At 45.8% G+C, this 20,843-nt stretch overlaps 1 long non-coding RNA gene across 1 annotated transcript; it reads left to right on the forward strand.

The window, feature by feature from the left end:
• The first annotated feature begins 8,123 nt into the window (after positions 1-8,123).
• LOC135300574 (uncharacterized) lies at positions 8,124-19,294 on the forward strand. The gene is made up of 5 exons (XR_010362391.1): positions 8,124-8,234; positions 8,597-8,785; positions 8,931-9,016; positions 17,213-17,275; positions 18,010-19,294. It is a non-coding gene; the product is annotated as an uncharacterized LOC135300574 (long non-coding RNA).
• Positions 19,295-20,843: the final 1,549 nt, after the last annotated feature.

The following is a 20,843-nucleotide window of genomic DNA, read 5'->3' on the forward strand; positions in this document are numbered from 1 at the left end:
GGCAGTTTTAACACCAAGAATGTCTAGAAGGAGGAGAAGGCTTGAATGCTGCAGGAAATACATTACTGAATTGCAAAATGGCACCTGTTTCTGGAGTCTGAATTGAGTCAATTTTAAGAATTAAATTGTAAAATAATTCTGGAGATAATGTCTTTTGAACAAGAATAAGTGCCCTCTTTTAAGAGTATTGAGAGTATCTACGCAAGAAGAATGCCCTTCATTCAATGCTGGTTGACTTTCAGTCCAAGTAGGATTTACATAGACAAGTAAGAATAAAAAGGTGCAATGAGCAGTATTATACTTTGTTAAAGGATGAAAGTGAAAGACTGGAAACCTCACCACTGAAAAAGAATGAATCACAATTCTGAAAATTTCAATGAAAATACTGTTTTTTACTGAAATGAGGTCCCCTGCGGAAAGGTATTCTGCTGTCTTTTGGGTGTTTTTAATCAGAAATTTGGAATTGGTAGTATGGCTCTTGATAAGTTACCTCACCTCGAAATTCCTGCTGTCAGAATCATTGTGGGGAAGCAGAGTGGTTCTCGTGCCAGCCTGGCTGAAGTCTGTGTGGCTGCCAGGAGCTGGAGTTCAGTGCCTCGAACCTTTCTGCTCTGTGGTATGAAGGAGCAATTCCTGCAGAAGTATTTTTCTGGTTGCTCTACCTATAAGAAGAAAGGAAGTGCTTGCTAGCATTTACTAGCCAAAAAATACCTGTCTACCTGAGAGTGTGGATTCAAAAGGATAAAGTGTTTCCTTTTTGCAAAAAAGCTGAATACAGGAGCCTTGTGTAAAAGTGTGCTGGTCTTGGCTGTGTCTGCATTACCTTTAAGCCTGCAACAGATATTCTGCCCTAATCTCTCTACTTGGCTCTGCTGATCAATTATAATGAAACAGTTTCATAAAAAAAGTTACTGAAGCTGGGATCATCTCTGGTCTTCTTTTAATGGTTGACCTGTGGCATTTAAAACTTTTTTTGCTTCTGCATTCTCCAGTATTGATTTAGACATTAAACTGAAATAACTGAAAAGCAACCTTGCATGACTGAGCCAATATGCAGATGGTTGGGGAATTGTTAAGTCATGTATTCAATTGGCAGGCAACTGTTCATGTTGCAGCTGGTACCTCTACCTAGGTTTTCTCAGATGTAGTTTGACAGACGATGACATTTCTGTTAGATTGCCTAAAACTATTTCAGCATTGGTGGGTATTTTTGGCATTAAAAAAATCCATAACTTATCAAAGCAAACTATGAAAGACTATTTTTAATCTTGGTACTGGAGTTGTAATTCATCCTTGGTGGATAAATACTGTCCAGAAATGAAAACTAAATAAAATAATTTTATTCTATTTTAAAATACATTTACATAAATTGTCATTTCCTGCTGTCTCTCTCATAAGCAAATAACAGCTTATTTAAGGGGTGGTGTAAAGACATAGTCCAGCTAATCTTGCTCTGTAGATTTGTCATTTCACTAGAGAAAAATAGTTGGAGAACTAATGGCGTGGTTCCCATCAAACAGCACAAAACCAACAAGTGTTCCTTTAGACACAGGTGGCTCCCAGTGGACATGGTTCTGGCAGATGAAGCTGGAGATGGAGCATGGAGGCAGAGTGTGATGTGGTGTGGCAGCAGCAGCTCCAGGCACAAGCACCTGCAGTGACAGCCTTGGCTGCCAGTGCTCTGCAGTCAGTAATGTGTGTTCCATCCAAAAATTGTGTAAATTCATTGCTAGAGAACTTAACAGAAAATATTTTCATCTTCAGGTGAAAACCAGATCTTCTCCCTGTATTTTTAATACTATTTTTGAGAGACAAGAGAAAGGAAGGATGATTACAGAAGAGAGCAGCAGAGAGGATCGTCTGTCTTAGCCGAGTTCCATCATGGGTAATTCTGTCCTTGGCTCAGTTTAGGAGATACAAATTTAATCCTGTGCTCTTCTTTCTCCTTCCCACCCCACACTTTGACTGAAGGTAGGAAGCCCCTGTGGCATCTTGGAGATTGCAAAGCAAGTGGCTTAATGAATTCTGCTCCATGTTTCTTGCAATTATAGGTTGCCTGTATGGTAGGGCAGTATTTAACACATTTTGGCTTATTCACTGATGTTATTCATGAGTGTGTATATATATATATGTGTATATATATATCTTTTGTGTCTATATATATACATATCTCAATATATATAATAGAAATGCTATTCACTAAGCTTCAGGAGGATGACAACTGATAGGGGGATAACGTGTTCTTTTTGTCTTACGTAATGTTGAATTGCTGAGTATTTGCTGCCAGGGCTGGCTGTACTTTGCTGAAAGAATCTCTCCATCAAACAATTTTCTGGCTACACTGAAGAAAGTTATTAAAACCTGAAAGCTGGTGGGAGGGAAAACAGGATTTTCCTCTTGGTCAACTGGAGGTATAGAGCACGCTGCACTGCTGCACTGCAAAGCTTCTTGTCCAGATTAATCCTTCTTTACATGTCTTACTGCTCACCTGCTGAGGAAGGAAAAGGCAGTGTGCTGACCCTGCTCCTTGCTGGACTTTTGTAGTTAAGACAGGTAAACACCGTCCATTCAGAGGAAAAAACAGGTGAGCTTTCAAACTGGGATATTCCTTGCACAGGCATCTGTTGAAAAAGGTATTCATTGCCATCAGTGGAGTTATTTTTATACCACATGTCTTTATTTTACACCACAAGACATTTCTTAGCTGGTGAGCATGGGGCAGGAGAGCACAGGGCTGTGGGAGAGAGGGAGCTATATAGGAGGCCCATAGTGTTTATGCCCACTGTTGGGGTTTATGTTGGTTTTTTTTTTGTTTTTTTGGTTTTTTTTAATCATTATTATTTAAAGCAAAGGAAAATGAGGATGTGATGAGGAACATTAGTATTAAACCAGTTGTTTTAATGTAATTGTTTATTCACCTAATCTAAAAAGCTGAATTCTGTGTCTGCGAAGGGTACTTTGTGGGCATTGTAAACCTCTCTCTGCTTCTTCACAGCAGAAACAGAAAGGTTTTAGGGCATGGTTTGATGGTCTGTGTGGGCTGAGGAGCCCTCTTCAAAGCAAGTTATCCTGGTACAGAGAGGGGCCAGGTCCATCTCTTGTAAAAATAAAGCTGTGCATGACTTGCATGGTCTGTGTAGGGCTGTTGGTGCTGACCTGGTATAAAACCTTACTAGTGTGTAACATCATATGTACCTTACATGATATTCATAGCTTACAGGTTTTGATAGCACTAGATAAAAGAGGATAACTTTGAGATTCAATGTGTAACAGCAAAAGAGCTTTCTTGAACTGGCTCTGCACCAAGCAGCCTGCTAGAGAGTTATTTTAACTTTATTCTTCCTTTGCTTTGTGTTTAAAAGAAATGGACTCCAGAACTTTCTGGAAAATGATAACTAAAAAGAGATCACCTTTCTATTTGGCTGACAACATTTTTCTCTGCTGTTTGTAGCAATGTAGTGAATTTGTCAGAGCAGCCTGGAGCACAGCACAGCCACTTCAAGGTAGGGGACAGAAGCTTGTGCAAAGATGGATTTATTTCTGTCCTCTGCAGTGGGGGAAATTATCCTCCAGTTACTGCAGCTGGAGGAGAGGGAAAAGCAGGAATTTGGTGGTGGTCCAGATTAGAAAGCCCAGCAAGACAAGAGTCCCCATAACTGGCAGCAATGGAAATGTGAAAATGGAAATGGAAAAGTGGTGACAAGAGCTATCTGTGAGAGATTCCCCAGCACATTATCAGAGCCTGGTGTAGCACCTGCACAGTGGAGCCCAACTCATGGGGGTCCTATCACAGCAGCAATCAACCAACCAGTTCACACCCCCATCTCAGCTGTACCAGCAGTAGAAGGCTGCATTTTAACAGTCCCTGACATCTTCGGAGTATATTCTTTTGGAGTTGGAATGGTCTGGATAGTCAGGGGGTTTCCTTGTAGAATACCCCTTTACTCAGCACTTTTCACTTGCTTTGTTGCTTTCTATGACTCTTCAAACCACCTGAAGAAAATAGTAGGTGTGTCTAGGCTGCTGGTATTTGCATTTGGATTTGCTTCCAAAATTGCACAAGGCATTTATAAAGTCTCCCAAACGTGGTCATATGCCAGATTGTAAATTGTTGGAAAGGACTTTAAAGGCACAGACAGTTACTGGTCACACTGGGAACAGCACCTCAGAGAAGCAGATTTTAACTACAGGGAAAGCCTCTTAGCAATGTTGTATTTGTAGCTTTATCTCTAATGCCAAAGGCCAGATTGATTCACACGTGCTGGGCTCAGGGATCTGTCTGCAGCAGGGGCCTGGGATCAGCCCGGGTTTATCCATAGGAAAAGCCATTTTTCTGCCTGCAGCCAGTGCTCAGCGCTCACGGGGGCTGCAGTTGTTAGTGCTGCGATCCAGCTGTCGTCACAGCGCACGTCGGTCTTATTCTTAGGAACAGCTAATCTCCTCTGTACTCTCACATCCACATATGGAGGATGAGGTTGGGGTTTTTTCCCCAATAGGATTTATTTTGAATTAGAGACAAATGCTGGCCAGGATTTAGCTGGCTTCGCTGCGGATTCCTTGCTGAAAATTGTCAGTTTACAATTCTTGGCTCGGCCTTTCTGACCTTCATCTGTGATGGGCAGAAGATTTCAGCTTGGCTGGGTGGATTCAAGATGTGACAGGGCCTCCCCTAATTGTTTCATTGTCTCAGCTGAGTGATGGCACATCAAGGCCCAGAGCTACTGTTTTGAACAAAAAATATTTCCTTTGTCCTGTTGTTTTGGGAAGTTCATTGTTCTTTTAATGTCCTTGAGGAGTCACGGTGACTTGTTGATGTGAAGGTTTTATGAAGCGCTGTCTTTCATGAATGCTGATGTGAGAAAACTAATTTGATGGATTTTTCTCATTATCTTTCCTCATGCACATGTCCATGCAGTCCCAAGCCTCAGTCACCTGCTGCATACAAAACAAATGTCTCATTTCTTTTGAATTATTTCTCCTAGACTTGCTTTGTGCCCATGAATCAAGAGTACTTTGACACCACTGTTTCCTAGTTTTGAAATTCCCAGGACTACAGAAGGCAATGTATGAGGGTTTTGTTTTTTTCACATGACAACAATCTTAGTATTTCCATAATATTTTGAAAGATACAAGTTGGAGATTTCACATAATGCTTTCAAAACTCTCAAAGTATTTATCAAGAATAAAGCAGAGTGTTCCAAGAACACTGAAATATTGTGTTTAGTGGATATACTTAGTGTTTGGAGGATAAAATGGGAAAAATTTCTATTTTCCTCATAAGCAGCAGGGAAGTGGACAAAAAAAACAGAGAATTAGTAAGATTTATTTCTTCATTGCTTTTCTCTAGAACAAATTTGTGTTTTTTCTAAAGCTGAAGGAGAAACATTCATGAAAGCCTTGTATCTCCCGTGTGCAAGATGCTAACTGCTCCTGTAGTGTGTCACAAGCTTTTCTCACATATTTTTTTAAACTATGAATATATGCATATTCATATACATGAAAACTATATTAATTTGTGAAGCTCAGCACCCTGAAGCTCAGCAACCTCATTCCCCTTGTCCATGAGAAGTGTGTTTTATTCCTGCGGAGTGAGGAGGGGCTGCTGGTGTAGTTTGGGATTTTGGTGCCTGCTGGTGTGGTTTGGGATTTTGGTGCCTGCTGGTGCAGTTTGGGATTTTGGTGCCTGCTGGTGTGGTTTGGGATTTTGGTGCCTGCTGGTGCGGTTTGGGATTTTGGTGCCTGCTGGTGCGGTTTGGGATTTTGGTGCCTGCTGGTGCGGTTTGGGATTTTGGTGCCTGCTGGTGCAGTTTGGGATTTTGGTGCCTGCTGGTGTGGTTTGGGATTTTGGTGCCTGCTGGTGCAGTTTGGGATTTTGGTGCCTGCTGGTGCAGTTTGGGGTTTTGTGCCTGCTGGTGTCGCTGGGTTCGCGGTGTCCCGGGAAGGAGGCGGGCACACGCCAGGAGGTGGCAGCCAAGCCCCGCTGCCCTGCCTCGGCAACCCGAGCAGAGGGACTTTTCTGCGAGCCTAAAAATCAAATTACAGCCAGAAGATTTGGAATTTTTGCCTGGAGAGAGGGCACAGCAGAAGCTGGGAAGGAGGAGAGGGTCAGTGCCATTCTGCATAGCAAAGCTGTATTTCTTGCTGGGTGGTGGTGGGTGCTTGCACTTGGCCTGTGCTGGGTGTGTGGAGGCTAAATTTTTCCCTTGGTATCATTATAGCATTACAGTGAATTAAAACCTCAGGTGAATCTCAGGCCTTTGTTTAAATACAGGCAAAATTTTTGTTTGTTGCTATGTCAGAACATTAATGAATTGAATATGCTGCCTACGGCCTTGAATACTGCTGGGGGGGAAAAAGATCTAGTTTGAAAAATATACATTGAATCAAAGTGAGAGACTGTTTGTGGGAAGAAAAAAAAACAAAACAGCCAAGTGGTGGGTTTCAGTACAAGACATTTCAGAGGGGAGAGTGAAACCCATGGAGTTACATGAAACGGAAAAATGAAGTTGCAAGAAGGAAGAATTTGTAATATGATTGTTGCAAAAGGTTGTCTGAACTCAGGCCACCCCAGGGATGTGGTGGGATGATATTTCCATGCTGCTGCCACCAACATTAAAACCTGCCATTGTCATGTTTATTTCATATGTTTGACATGATTCTGTGAGACAAAGTGGATTACTCAGGCTGACAAAAGTAGATGTTGCTATGTGTGATTGTTGGCATTTTGCCCGCATTTCTTCCTAGCACTTGGCTTAAACATATCACCAAATAATTTCATGGTACCTCCAACATCCATCTCTGCTTTCTGGTTTGTACAACTGAGTCCCTGCCACTGACCTGAGCCTTGAGCCATCCTTCCCCTGCCCAGCTACACCTTCCCCCAGCTCCCCTCCTGCCCGTATATACTCCTTTTCTCCTGAGGAGTAACTTTCCAGTTGCATTAGAAGCTCAAAGGTAAAAGAGAGAATGTGGCCAGATCTCTGTGGAAAACACACTTTTTCAGTTGTGAAAGCCTGTGTGGTTTGTAGAGAGGCTGTAGCTGCTGACTTCTCTGTTTCAGGTGACAAAGACTTCAAAGCATGGTGTAAAGGAAAGACTCCTTACAACAAGAACTGTTCCAGGCAGCCACCTGTGCAGTTGCTTTCAGAGAGGCATCCAGGTTAATTTCCACAGGGCAGTGATTGAATATTCTATACACTGGAAGAAATGGGGAGGAAAAGTCAAAGTGAACAACACAGTGACCTTGAACTGCTTTTTTCTGTCCTGACAGACCATAATGCCCTGTCATTTTCTCTTCATGGAAAGAAGTGTTCTGGAAGGCAAAGGAAGGGTAAAATGATGTAGCTGAGGAAGGACATGCTTGTCAGAAGGCTCCTTTGCAGCACTGCTCTACAAACATAATTAATGTTAAAACAGCATTAATGAATCTTGACTGTCCCTTCCCAGCTGCTGGAGCAGCTAATGTGATTTATGATATGACACCTGAGCATGAAGCTCGTTTTTGTAATGCCACACAAAATGACATCCAGCTGCCCTTGGCAGGGGATGGCAGGAGCTGTGGCCTGTGGTGTGAGGATGATGGGTCCCAGTAAGTGACTGGTGTCTGTGTGCAAGCTGGGCCATGTGGTTTAGTGGGTGCAGGCACTGCCCAGCATCCACCCCTCTCTACAAAACACAGCACAGGGCATAGAGGGCAGCTTGCTCCATGTGAAGGGACCATGAGTAGCTCCTCAACAAGGTCTGGGGGCCAGCAAACTCAACAGTGTGGGCTGTGTGATCTTCCAGCTGTCTTAGTGTGGTTCAGATGATGTTGTAAACCTTTCTCAGGTGTCTCATGCTGAGTAGAAAAGGGAACGTGTGCTTGATTTTACAGCAAATTGTGGTTTTTCTCTTTGTTTCATCTGTAAAATGGGGATAACATCTGACCCCCTTTGTGAAGGTGAGGTGAGACCTTTATTTCCTTGTTCACTGCTTTGGGGCTAATGCAAATGCCTGTGAATGTGACCTGTTTTTTGAGCTGGAAAAATAAACTGGCTCAATGCTGACTTTTGGAGTGACCACTGCTGACCCAACCCCATCATCTTGCAGAGATGTGGCCAAATCAAGGTCAGGGAAGGTCATAGGGCAAACAGGATCTGTCTCTGGGAGCTTACACATCAGGCTTGCTTTCAGCAGCCTGTCTGCCCTGGTAGTCCCCACTGATAATACAATACCTGAAAGGAAGTTTTGTGCAGGTGGGCATGGGTCTCTTCTCCCAGGTAACAACTGACAAGAGAAAATGGTGTCAAGTTTAGATTGGGTATGTTAAGATTTGATATCGGAAAAACTTCTTCAGTGAAAGAGTGGTCAAGTATTGGAACAGACTTCCCAGGGAAGTGTTGAAATCACTAACCCTGGAAGATTCTGAAAAAATGTGTAGAGGTGGTGCTTAGGGACATTGCTTCTTGGTGGCCTTGGCAGTGCTGGGTTAGTGTTTGGACTCAATGATCTTTTCCAACCTAAATAATTCTATTATTCCATTCTCCAGTCTAGACACAGCTGCAGAAAGTGCCCTCATTCATTAACCCAGCCCATCTCCTATTTCTTCTCACCACAGGTGGAGGTGCTTAGAAAAGCCCTGGGTTATCACCAGGAGAGGCTTTGAATAACCCAGACAGAAGTTTGACATCTTTCTTCTCCTGGCCACAATGCAGCTTGTGGCTGGGGAAGAGTGCTGAGACCTCTCAGCTGGAGGGGGATGTTTTTGGAGACCTTCTGAACCTCAACAACTCTGCCCAGAGATGTAGTAAGCACAGGAATTCCCCCTCTGACTTCTGCCTTGCTTAGGCAGGATGAGTTGTTTGATGCAATCAGCTGCTTCTGGACAGGAAGCTGCACTGTACCAGCACTGCTGTCACAGATAATGATTTATTCCTGCCCTCTCTTGCAAGGAGGCTGGTAAGAGAAGCCAAAAAGTGAAAGCTGCCTTCCTTCTGGTCTCCTCCTGATTGTCCCTTGTGTGGTGCTGCATCTTATGGTGAGTTTGTATTTTCTGTCTGTCATTCTGTCTGTCATCACTACTATGGAATATAGGTAAAAAAATGTAAGAAATGCAAGAATCGTTTAAACTCACAATTGTTTCAGTAGGAGGATCCTGGAAAGGTAAGTTTGGCACACTGGTTCATACAGAAGACATTAGAGATCATCCTCCTAGCTTTATTTTGTACTTCTCTCAAGTGTTGATCATTTAAAAACATGCAAACAGAAAAGGAAAGAAGGGCTTCCTTTCCTCTTTCCACTTTCACTGCACAAATGCCTTCCTGTCATGGTAATAGGTGGGAACCTTGTGCTTTAAATACTTTGCTAGGGAAAGCAGTTGTGAAGTTCTGGTTTGCTTTCCCATGTGCCACTTTGCTAGGACTGATACTAGGCAGAAAAAGGGAGAAAACACAGGGAAAACAGGTTCATTCTGAATGGCTGGAGTTGTGTGTGCAAAATAGGGGTACAGTTTTTCTCTCTGCTTCTCAGTCATAGGATGTGAAGTTGGGATGAAGGGGAGTCAACTGGATGGACTCATTCTCTTCAGGAGAGAATTAGTAGTTTTACAGAAAATGAGTAATCTTTTCCTTTGTGCTTTTTCATAGTAGATTCACAAAATCCCCCAAAAAAACATGGGAGCTAAAATATTTGGGCATTTTTCCTGTGGTTGTCCTTATCTGGACTATCACAGCACTCAGGGGAGCTGCATCATTTAGATGGATCTTTTATAAGTCAAGTGGGATGAATGAAAGGGCGACTTTGACCCACGAGTGCTCAGCAGTGTTCCCTACTGCTTTTCCCAAGGCAAGGGCATATGGTCCAGGGCAGCAAAGGGAAGACCCCTCTGTGTGCAGCCAGGGAACAAGTTCAGGCTTCTGAGCACTCACCCCAGCAGCTGATGGACAGTTTTCATTTGCACCTCGCTGTGCTCACTGCCAAGGTTTCGTGTCCCACGCTTGATGCATTTCCCTTCCTCCCAGGCTAAGCTGGGGTGGGTGACCTGGGCAGTCTGTGCTACAACAGGAGCAGGCTGCCTGCAGCTGGGGCTCCCTGTCCTGAAGAGAAGGGAACCATCACCTCTTCTGCCCCCTTCCACTGCTGTCAGGCAAGCCTGAGGTGGGCCACAGCCAGAAACATCTGAAACTCTTAGCATGGGTCAGTGGTTGAATTCTAAAACTTCATATGTGCATCAGAAAACAAAAGAAAAATAAATCTGTGGTTTCTTCTGTAAGACTTAAAAGAGCTTAGGGTTCTTGTCTGGAGTGAGGGCTAGTCTTGTGAAATTTGGGCTGTTTGGTGAAAAGTACTGGATGGCTCCAATTTGTGATGCTGAATGTGAAAAGTTGTGGGACCAGGCTTGATTTTTCAAAGCAATTACCTCTTGTTCTGATTTAATTCACAGGCAGGTCTCTGACTTGAAATCAGACAGCAGCTAAACATCTCATATCAAATAGCATATTTAGGTAATTGTTATAAAAAATCCTCATATTAAGGAGTGTGTACAGATCACTGATACAAAATCTAGTTTAAGCAGTTTTGAAATACAGGATTTCTGTGGCAAGTCACACACGTACAACTTCCACCTCCTTCACAATCCAGACCACTTCACTGAGGCAGAGTGGGAGAAGCTGTCACTACATCCCCAAGAGCCAAAGCACACCAAGACAGAGCAGTTTCTGGTGTTCCCAGCTGGAATGGGCAAGGATCCAGTTCTTCCTTATGTGAACGTTCCTGTCTCATGGTGGTTTCATAACACACTTTCAGGGCCTCTCAGTATCCCCTCTGGGATTCCCCAGTGATAGAAGAGGAAAGAAATCCAGCCAGGTTTTGTTTGCACAGGAAGGTATTCAGGAGCAGTTATCAAAATTAATTTCCTGAGTGTGTAATTGCAGGAACAGGCAAGCCCACGTGTGCTGTTCAGGTTAAGTCATGTTATTCTTTGCTTCTTGTCAGCTCTCTCAAAGGCAGATGTGTCCATGAGGGGCTGAAAACTCCACAGCAGGGAGAGCCAGAGGCTCTGATACGTCTGCCTTTTTTCAGGGCCTTTCTTTTCACAGCTCATGCTTTCTTTACCCAAGTGCAAAAAACCAAAACAAAAACAAACAAACAAAAAAAAAAAAACCACTCAAAAAACCCCACCAAAAAACCAAAACAAACTAAACTAACCTAAATCTTCCTGGAAACATTCGAACATGCAGAAAAATAAAAGAAGTGGAAGGCAACTAAAGCAGCCTTCCTGGACTCTGATTTCTAATGCCACCATCAAAAAATCAGCAGTGAGACCTTCTCCTGCACAGGTAGGGATGAGTGCCAGGCTGAGCTGGGAACCTCCCAGAAGGGAAGGCCTGGGGAGAAGTGGCACGCTGTGTTGCCTTGAAGGTGAGCAGGCAGCTAATCTGTGGCCAAAGCTGCTGCCATTTCTGTCCCCCTGCCTGTACCACAGCCTGTCTGCTGCTGCCATCACCTGCCAGCTCCTGCCTCTCACCCCAGAGGCCTTGCAGGGGCTTGGAGGCTGGCATTATTGTCATCATCACCATCATCATAATTTTCTTCCTGTGCACTGGTCCAGTAGCTTCCCAGCCTCCTAAACAGTCTTTGTGCTCAGCCCCCAAAAACACTGTGCTGGAACCTGAAGTGAATATCCTTCCCTTCCTTTCCCTTCCTGACCTTGCTCCTGGTGGTCTTTCCACCCACCTCATGCCTGTAGCTGCCATCAGCTCGCAGCTCCTCTGTGCTCCACAGCCTTGTGCCCTCTGTGGCCCGAGGGGCACCGGTGGTGCTCAGGTCTGGAATGTGACACCACCAGGGCCATGCACATCCATCCCCCCGTGGCCCAGAGCAGCACGGATGGGTTACAGGTGCCAGTGGATGGGCTCCTTGTTCCGGGCTCTGAAGTTCAGGGACAGGTGCCCCTCTCTCTTTTAGCTGTGCTTTAATAACAAAAGCTCTCCTCACCCATCCTCACCATCGCTCACCGCCTCCAGCATTTCACGCCCATATGGCTTTGCTTCCTCCTGCCTCCCTCCCAACCCACCTTCCTACTAATTCTGCTTTGTGCTGAAATTCTGATCTCTTGGGCAATTGGCAGCTTCTCCCCCTCAGCGTGCCAGCAGCCCTGCAGCAGCGAGAAGGATGTGCTTAAAGTCTGGCTCTGTTCCAGCAGGTGTCAGACATCCTTTGTGCACAAAAGCTGTTGGGCAGGAAGGCACCAGGCCAAGAGTTAGTGACAGGAAAGAAGGAAACTAAATCATGCTTTTGTACAAGGTATTGCTTTTCATTGTGAGTACACACCTGAGGGCAGGGGGTGAGAGTCTACAGAGCCCTTCAGAGGAGGTGCTGTGAGGACCTGTGGCAGGGATTTCTTCTCTCCTGCTCTTCTCATTCATCTCCCCTCTGTTTTTCCACTCCCTCACTTTGTCTGCCTCAGATAATTTTGTGCTGATTTAGCTATCCTTGTCTGGAGCTCAGGCTGCAGTGCCAGCTGTGACTGCCTCTGTGTTGGGACCTTTTCCTGCTTTAGGAGTGGGAAGTGAGTACTGCACTTTGATTTCCCTGTGAGTTCCTAAAATCTCTGGGATGCTCAAATCATAGAATGTTTTGGGTTGGAACAGACCTTTGAAAACTGTCTAGGAGGTTGATCTATTTCAACCTGTCTGCAATGAGCAGAGACACCTTCAAGTGCACCACTTTGCTCAGTCCCATCCAGCTTCACCTTGAATGCTTCCAGGGATGGGGCATCTACCACCTGTTCCAGTGTTTCACCATTTTCATTGTAAAAAACTTCCATTTATAGCTGATTGAAGTGGATCCTCCTCCAGTTTATCCCTTGTTCTGTCTCAACAGGCCCTGATAAAAAGTTTGTCCTCATCTTACTTTGAGGCTTACTGCACTTACTGAAAGGCTGTGATAAGCTTTCCCCAGAGCCTTCTTTTCTCCAGGACTGGGGTGGTTGAAGTGCTCCAGGAGCCAAACTGCTGCTCCTTTGCCTCCCCTCAGCTCCCCTGGGAGCAGCTACAAATGAGCCAGCATGCTGCAGGGGACCTGCTGGCCAAAACCAGTTTGTTTTTTCTGCTGCACTGGGGCAGCTGCCATGGGACAACAAAACCTCCTTGGAGTAGCTAGACAATAGCAGAGAGAGTATTTCAGGGTTTTTATTTTATTTATTGGTAATTTGAGCCATTACTTCACTGATGAAGTTGAATCTTTTTAGCAGTAAAATTTAAGCTTATTTCACACAGAATTTCTCTTTTGTTCTTTGCTTAAATACTCCTGCCCTTTGGCTGTTATTAATTACATCCTCAGATTTCTAAACAACATAATCTGTGAAAATTAGAATTTATGGGGAGGGCCAAGACCTAGTACATCTGAGAGCAATATTCCTGTCCATTTCAAACATTGTTAATTTGTATTGAATACAGGAGTATGTAAACAAAATGCCAGACGTACAGCAGAGGATAAAAGTTACAGGGCAGTGAAGTCAAATCAATTGCTGTGGGTTCTGCCTTTCCCCTGTCTCCTGGAAAGGGCTGGGTTGGAAGGCTGGCAAACAGAGGTGTGGACAGGACACGATAATTGTTCCCTGTATTTTGAAGGCACATTGTCAGCCCTGCATCAGATACTGTCACCAACCTTTAGAAAGGGGCTAAGGTGCTATTTTGGCTCTCAAGCCACTCTGCTTGGTGTATTTGCTTCCAGTGCATCAGAGTCCTTCTCATCCAATTTTGAGCAATCTAATGGTCTGACTAGCTCCTAAAATAGGGACAAGCTCATCATTTTATTAAAAAAATCTTTTTATAACTGAAGGGAAAGATGGTTGTCCACCTGCCTGAAAAGATTGCTTTCTTAAAGCAAGGATATAAGCCTCCCCTTGGACGGTGTGTGATGTCCCTGCAAGAGTGTTACTATTTAAGGTTATTTTTGCAACAGAGCTTGCAGTTTTGGCTTCTTCAAATGTTCCTTGGGATACAGAAATCAGCACTTCGTCTGGCAGAGCTGCCAGCACTGCAACAGGGGAGTCACCATCTACATATTCTCTGGGCTACAAAGATAGAACAGTATCGTGGAATCATAGAATAATTGATGTTGGAAAAGACCTTTAGATTATTGAGTCCAATTTTTAACACAGCACTGCCAAGTCCATCACTAAACTGTGTCCTTAAGTGCCATATCTACACATCTTTTAAATACACCCAGGGATGGTGACTTCACCACTCCTCTGGACTGCCTGTCCAATGTCTGGACAGCCATTTTGGTGAAGAAATTTTTTATGATTATTCAATCAAAACCTCCTCTGGCACAACTTGAAGCTGTTTCCACTTGGCCTGTCTAGTGTCACCTTGGAAAAGAGGCTGACTCACCCTCCTGTCAGGTAGTTTAGAGAGTGATAAGGTCTCCCTGAGCTTCCTTCAGGCTAAACAAACCCAGCTCCTTCAGCTGGTCCCCATAAGATTTGTGTTCCAGACCCTTCCCCACTGCCCTTCTCTGCACCTCAATGCCTCTGTTGTAGTGAGGGGCACAAAACTGAGCCCAGGATTCAAGGTGTGGCCTCCCCAGTGCTGACTATGCAGGGTGATCACACACTGCTCCTGCTGGGCACGCTGTTTTCGGTACTAAATGTCACTGTCAATGTGTTTATGATATCTTTTTCTGAGCAAAGCTGCCCACAGGGATTTTCAGCCCTCTGTGACTGGAAGAGGTCAGTGAGGTGTTGGCTCCAGCTGGCACGTAGCTGGCTCAGATGTGCTTCAAGGGTCCATGTGGTTTCTCAGTGGCTTTTCTTTGTTTGCGTCAGGTGAGGGGAACTCCCAATGAGTGCAGGAGCACACCCAGGGCTTTTGGGACACTCAGCCCTTCCAGCCCTTATTTACTTCCTTTTTTCTGCTCCCTGATTGTATCTCAGGCTGAGCTGAACAGGACGTTAGTTTTGCATTGTGTGAAGGGAAGAGGTCACCCTTGAAAAAAAGGTTTCCCTTGAAATCTCTTGCTGTCCTCAAGGGCAAACCATGTGGGTGGGTTCACAACACCCAACCCACAGCAAACGTGGGTCACTGATAGCTGAGATTCTCCAAAGCCACCCACATTTGGGTGTGGACAAACTCTTCCTCAAGCTTTCGTCTCTTCCCATAAGGATTTGGCTGGTGGAGGGCCCTGGCTTCCACACCAAGCCCAGTTCCATTTATCATGCCATGTGGGACTGCCAACAGCAGCTGGTTGACATAACTCCATTTCCCAGCACTGGAAATAGTGTTTCCTGTTGCCCATCTTTCATTCCTGTAATCCCAAGTGGAGGCTTTTGCTCTGTTTTTGTTTTATTTTCCTCTTGAGGAAGACATAAACACATTTCTTAGTTTCCTGTTTGGAGCAAAGTGGCTGAGTCAGAACCAAAACCAGCCCTGCGTGCCTGCTCAGGGTAAAATGGGGTCTGTGTGACCTGGGGTAGCTGCTCAGGGTCACCAAAATTCCCTCTGCTCCTAAACTCACCTTCCAACGAGCTTCAGACTGGGCTGTGAACAGTCACTGGCCATCCCTGCTCTTGGGCTCCCTGACAGCTTTCCCTAGACATCTTAAGCCTGAAATGCTCTGTGTAGTTCAGCCACTGCTGGCAGCTGGCCAGTCCTGTGAGCACCACTTCCAGCCAGCCCTCCAGAGCCCCTTTCTCCCTCTGAGCCCTTGTGCACCTCACTTTTTCCAGTCAAGTCTCCTAGTCCCCCAGCAGGCCCCTGTCTGAGCACTTTGTGTCACCTGGCCAGAAGCCAGGCAGAGTCGGGGTAGGGCAATGCAAGGATGGGAATAAATTGGTCCCTCGCCCTGGCTTAATCTTCATTGTAGCATTTAATGCACTGGCAGAGAGCAGATCTGATGAAAAAGCTTTCCTGTTAGCTTTTTTAAAGCTCTGCTCAGTTTCATGTTTTTCTAAATACTATCTACTCAGATTGGTTCTCTGCGGGAGCAGACAGCAATGTCACCATGGGTGGCACCATGGAGGTGGCTTCTCTCAGTGGCAGAGCTCTCCTGCCAGGAGGGAGAGGCCTGGGGACTGTAACACCAGGTGAAAAGCCAGTTTATGAAAGCAACATTACTATTTTCAAAACCACCAACCAAACTTCCTACTTGCAGGAACAGATTGGTGAACAGCAACATCACAAAGCCTTTGTTTTCCCCTACCCCCATCCAAAAGAAACAGAGTAGCAAATGCAATTCCTCAAGTACTGCTAATATAATAAAACAGCAAGGACAGGGGACACAGGACTGGGAGGAGAGGCAAGGATAGCATGGAGGAGTTTTCATGTCCATGAGGAAGAAAGTTTAGGCCTGAAGTAGCGCTTCTCCTCTTCCCAAACAAGGAGTGCCTGGGACCAGCTCTTCCTGGCCTTTGCTTGATGCAATCCTTCCTAGAGAGGTAAGAAATTTCAGTGTCTAAGGGGACTGACCATTACTAGGACCACTTGGACAGATTCCCACTCAAACAAGGCTTGTAGGAAAGGGTTGGTTAAGTCACTGCTGTAGGAGAGGCTGTAGCCAGCAGATAAAAGGTTTGCATCACCAGGTGCTGTCAGAATGAGTGTTAAATGAAGTGTTAGAGAGACACGTTGTGCCTAAGGCTCAATTAACTGATCCTCTCCACCATGAGGTCCTGCACTCATGCTTTCCCTATGCCTCTTGCTTTTTAACTGAGCTCTGACTATCACCAGCTATTTAGCAACAACATCTGCCTGGGGTTCAGGCACCCGGGAGCAGCTCTTCCAGGGCTGTGGTTGAAGTGAGTGGTGAACTTCAAACGGACAGCCTCATTTCACCGAGTGAGTAAGCAGAGCTGGGGCAGCAGGAGGCTCTCAAGGGTGGGGTGGCCCTCAGCTGGGGAGCCCTGGGAAGCCCAGAAGCCGTGTAAGAGGAAGCTGAACTGCAAGTAGAATTGGGGTCCGTGGCTATGATTTGCTGGAGAGGTTTAATTAGGGTGTAGCACCTCACTTCTGGGAGTTTTTGTATTTGCAAAGTGAATTTACCCAAGAAATCCTGTGCAATGACTGTTTCCATATTTATCTTGAAAAGCTGACCTTTCACTGCTGCTTTCTGCCCCCTTTGGTGGCACACAGAGCTCCAGGTGGTCTCGATGAACTCATTTCCCCTCCCTCAGATTTTCCCTGAAAGTTGCTGCAGCTGGTGGCTCACACAACTGCTTCTGCTTTATCACCAGAAGCTTTCAAGGAAGCCAGCTTGCTGAGACCTGGATTTCTGACAGAGAAGAAAAAATTTGAAGGTAGGAACAACTTTTTTTTTTTTTTTCTTTTAAATCTTTGAGTAGTGAGAAAAGTAGGGTCAGAAAGACACCAGCCTTCATTTTTCATGTGAAGGTCATGTCTGAACACAGGAGCAGACCCAGCTGGTGGATCCAAGTGGGGCAAAAACACAGACAGGTTTCTCCATGGCGCACATATCCATGCCAGGTCCTGCTCAGGGCTGCCCTCTGAATCCAGAGGCTGCGTCTTCCTGAAGGGCTTTTTGTGGCAACTCCCATTCAAAGAGATCTGTCTGTCTTTTTATCCGACTGCACTGGGGTTTTAGCCTGGATCAGCTCCCTGTTGGGGTTCAACACGTGGCTCTATAACCCATGGTGCTGGTGCTGCAGAGGAGGCGGCTGTGCTGAGCTGCAGCTGAAGGAAAGAATGGCTGGAAATGTAAGGGGGGAGCAATGGCTCCATGAGCACAAGCATTGCTAGAGAGAAACCTGAATCAGGAGATGGTGGCTTCAGACCTGAGTCCAGAGTTAAACTGCACAGGCTGCAGGAATAAAGCTATGGCGCTGGGTTTTTTTCCCCTGGATGACCCCCAGTGCCATGCCCTTCCTCAACAGGGGCTCTGCTGCCAGGGACACCCCCCCTGGTTTGCATGATTGAATTCTGGAGCTCTGCTCACAGCAATCCAAAACAAAAATAAGCAGGGACTGAGATAGTCTGACCTCACTAACACCTGTGTTTTCCCTCTTGATACCAGTAGCAGAACAGCTCTTGAGCTGGCAAATATAAGAACGCTTCCATTATTTTGGACAGTGCAGGGTTTTCTCAGGATGTGGATGTCTGAACAGCAAGAAAAGACACTGTCACATTTGTTCCTGCTGATTCTGACCTAGGCTTTGTCCAGCTAGTTCCATGATCATGTTTTCAGTGGCAAGCACAAATACCACCATTGATTCATTGGTGTTAAGGACACATCACTAGCAGCAAAAAAGGAGATGGGTGCTCAGAGAGGATGCAGGTGTTCTTCCACACATCTTATCCCTTGTCCTTTCACATTGCTTCATCTTCCATAAAACAAAAACAACAGCTGAATATTGCAGCTTTCTGAAGGTACAAGTATGTGGCTCCTCCAGTGCCTCACCTAGCTGTAGAGCTGCTGACCCAGCAAGACAAACAAGGCCACATCTGATTCTGAGGCACAGGGAGGAAAATGCTAACGGCTGAGTTTACCTGACCCTTCCTCTTACCAAGGAAGATTTCAAGTTGTTGAAAGTGTTGACAAGTGGTGTGGGCAGAAAGTTCCTATGCTGGGTGTCTGTGCGTGCCCTGTACTGTCTCAGGAAAGTTTCAGCTAAAACAGTAATTTCTCCATTCCTAAGAGAAACAAGCTTTATTAGCATAACAAGAAAACCACATCCTCTTTGATTAAGATTTTCTAACACAGCTATGCCCTGACTTCAGACATTAAGTTAGCCTATTACCCTCTGCTCCATGTTGAGATTAGAAGCCATTAAACAAAAACAAAGAGTGACGCTGTTTTGGTTCCTCCATTTCCTTCAGCACAGGCATGCAATGTCCCCAAAGTATGTGACATTCTTGAATGGAATAGAGCATTCCTGGGAATTGTTCCTCCCAGTTGTAGGATGCTAGTGTGTAACTGGCATTATTTAACTTGTTTTATGTATTATTGTAATTATTACATGCTGTTACATTAATCATGATAATAATGTTAGGGAGACGTTGTCCTTGGTGTGTTCAGGGGTTCTGGTATTTGTGTTCCAGCACGGGATTTGGGTGCACATTAGCAGAGCAGCTGAAAGGGTTAAAACAACAATCAGGACCTATAGGGAAAAAGTCAGTGGTGGCTACTGGGAGAAGAGCTTAACAAACAGGATCTGAAAAGAGAGCAGGATGGGGCGTGGGAGGGACAGCACGGCATGATGAGGTGGCAAAACGAGAGAGGAGATTGAACCTGAGATTTAACCTGCCCCTGCTTGCTGTACCACCGGAGGGGTCAGCGCGGCTCATTCCCCACCGCACGGCGGCAGGGCCCGGCAGAGCCCGGCAGGGCCCGGCAGAGCCCGGCAGGGCCCGGCAGAGCCCGGCAGGGCCCGGCAGAGCCCGGCAGGGCCCGGCAGAGCCCGGCAGGGCCCGGCAGAGCCCGGCAGGGCCCGGCAGGGCGGTCCCGGCCCGTCTCCCTCCGCCCGGGGCCAGCCGGAGCCGCTGCCGCAAGCAGCAGCCCCTGCGAGGGCTGATTTCTGCTGTCCCGGGGGAACGGCAAAAATCCGGCCCGCAGGCTTTGTCTGAAGCAAGATTGCAGGCGTTTGTACGTGCTGGTAGTTCCTGGGCCTCCTGTGTCCGTCTCGTAAAACACACCAAGGATTTTCCCAGATAAAAAAAGGCACATCACTTGGCAGAGAGCCACATCTGCACGTACGCGAGAATGAAAACATCCGGGGAGCGCTGCCCTCGAAACAAAATGCCCAAGAGCTCGAAAGCACGGAGGGGAATGGGGAGTGCCATGATGGCAGCACGTTCCTGTCTCCTGCCTCCTTTCCACCAGCGACCATTAGCCATCCCGGGCCAGAAGCCAGCAGAGAGGCAAGGACTGAGCTGGATGCCTGGGCTGGATGCCTTCATCCCAGGAACCAGGGTGGCAGGAAGAAGAGTGGTGGCTCTGCACAGCCTGACCCCTGAATGATGCAGGGACTTGCTGCCCGGCACTGTGCCCGTTCCTTTTAAACTTGTCATCCCACTTCACAGCAGGAACCCCATGCCTTCTTCACCAAAGCATAAACACAGCACAAGGGAACAACGAGTGCTCATTCATCGCACGTCTGTTTGTTTCAAGAACCAAAGTTTATACAGTCGAAGCTTCCACATGCCACTTTCACCGGTGCCCCTGCAGCCTGGTAACTGGGATGTGACAGAGAGAAATAAGCAGTGGAGTGCTTTAGCGTGAGCTAGCAGCAGAGTTATTTGATCTGGGGTTTGGTATGCACTGAAAATGCCAGTGGTTAATGGGCTGTGAACATGGTGCAGCAGCTCTCTGCCTCCCTGCTGGCAGAGGAGGCAGTGCTTCATGAAGCTGAAGATGCTCTCCTTTGCAGCATCTGTCCCACTGATCTAGTGACCAGCCTGGTTTTGCTACTCATCCATCAAAGCACAGCCACTGATATACAGATATTTCTAGCCTTCATTAAAAAAAAAAAAAAAAAAAAACCAAAAAAAAACCAAAACCCTTCATCAATAAAATAGAAAAGTCTGTCTGGGAAGATCAGATTTGATCTCTGCTTTTGACCATTAGCCTGACTTTAAATTTCCACATCTTCAAACATTCGGTTTAGCTCCTGCTACAATTTTCTAACACAGTGCCTAAATTTAAAGACCATGTCTATTTATGTCTGAGGTTTTAACATTTCCTCCACTTGGACTGAACATGCTTTATCACATCCTCTAAACCCCAGGGACACTCCAGTGAAGAGAGAGCACTGTCAATGTGAAAAGCAGAGATATTGTCCCACTTTCAGAGCCCTCATCTGTGCCAGACTCTTACCCAGATCAGACACCTTTGTTTTCTCTGCACTTAAA

Source organism: Passer domesticus, chromosome 5, assembly GCF_036417665.1.
Source record: "Passer domesticus isolate bPasDom1 chromosome 5, bPasDom1.hap1, whole genome shotgun sequence".
Lineage (NCBI taxonomy): Eukaryota > Metazoa > Chordata > Aves > Passeriformes > Passeridae > Passer > Passer domesticus.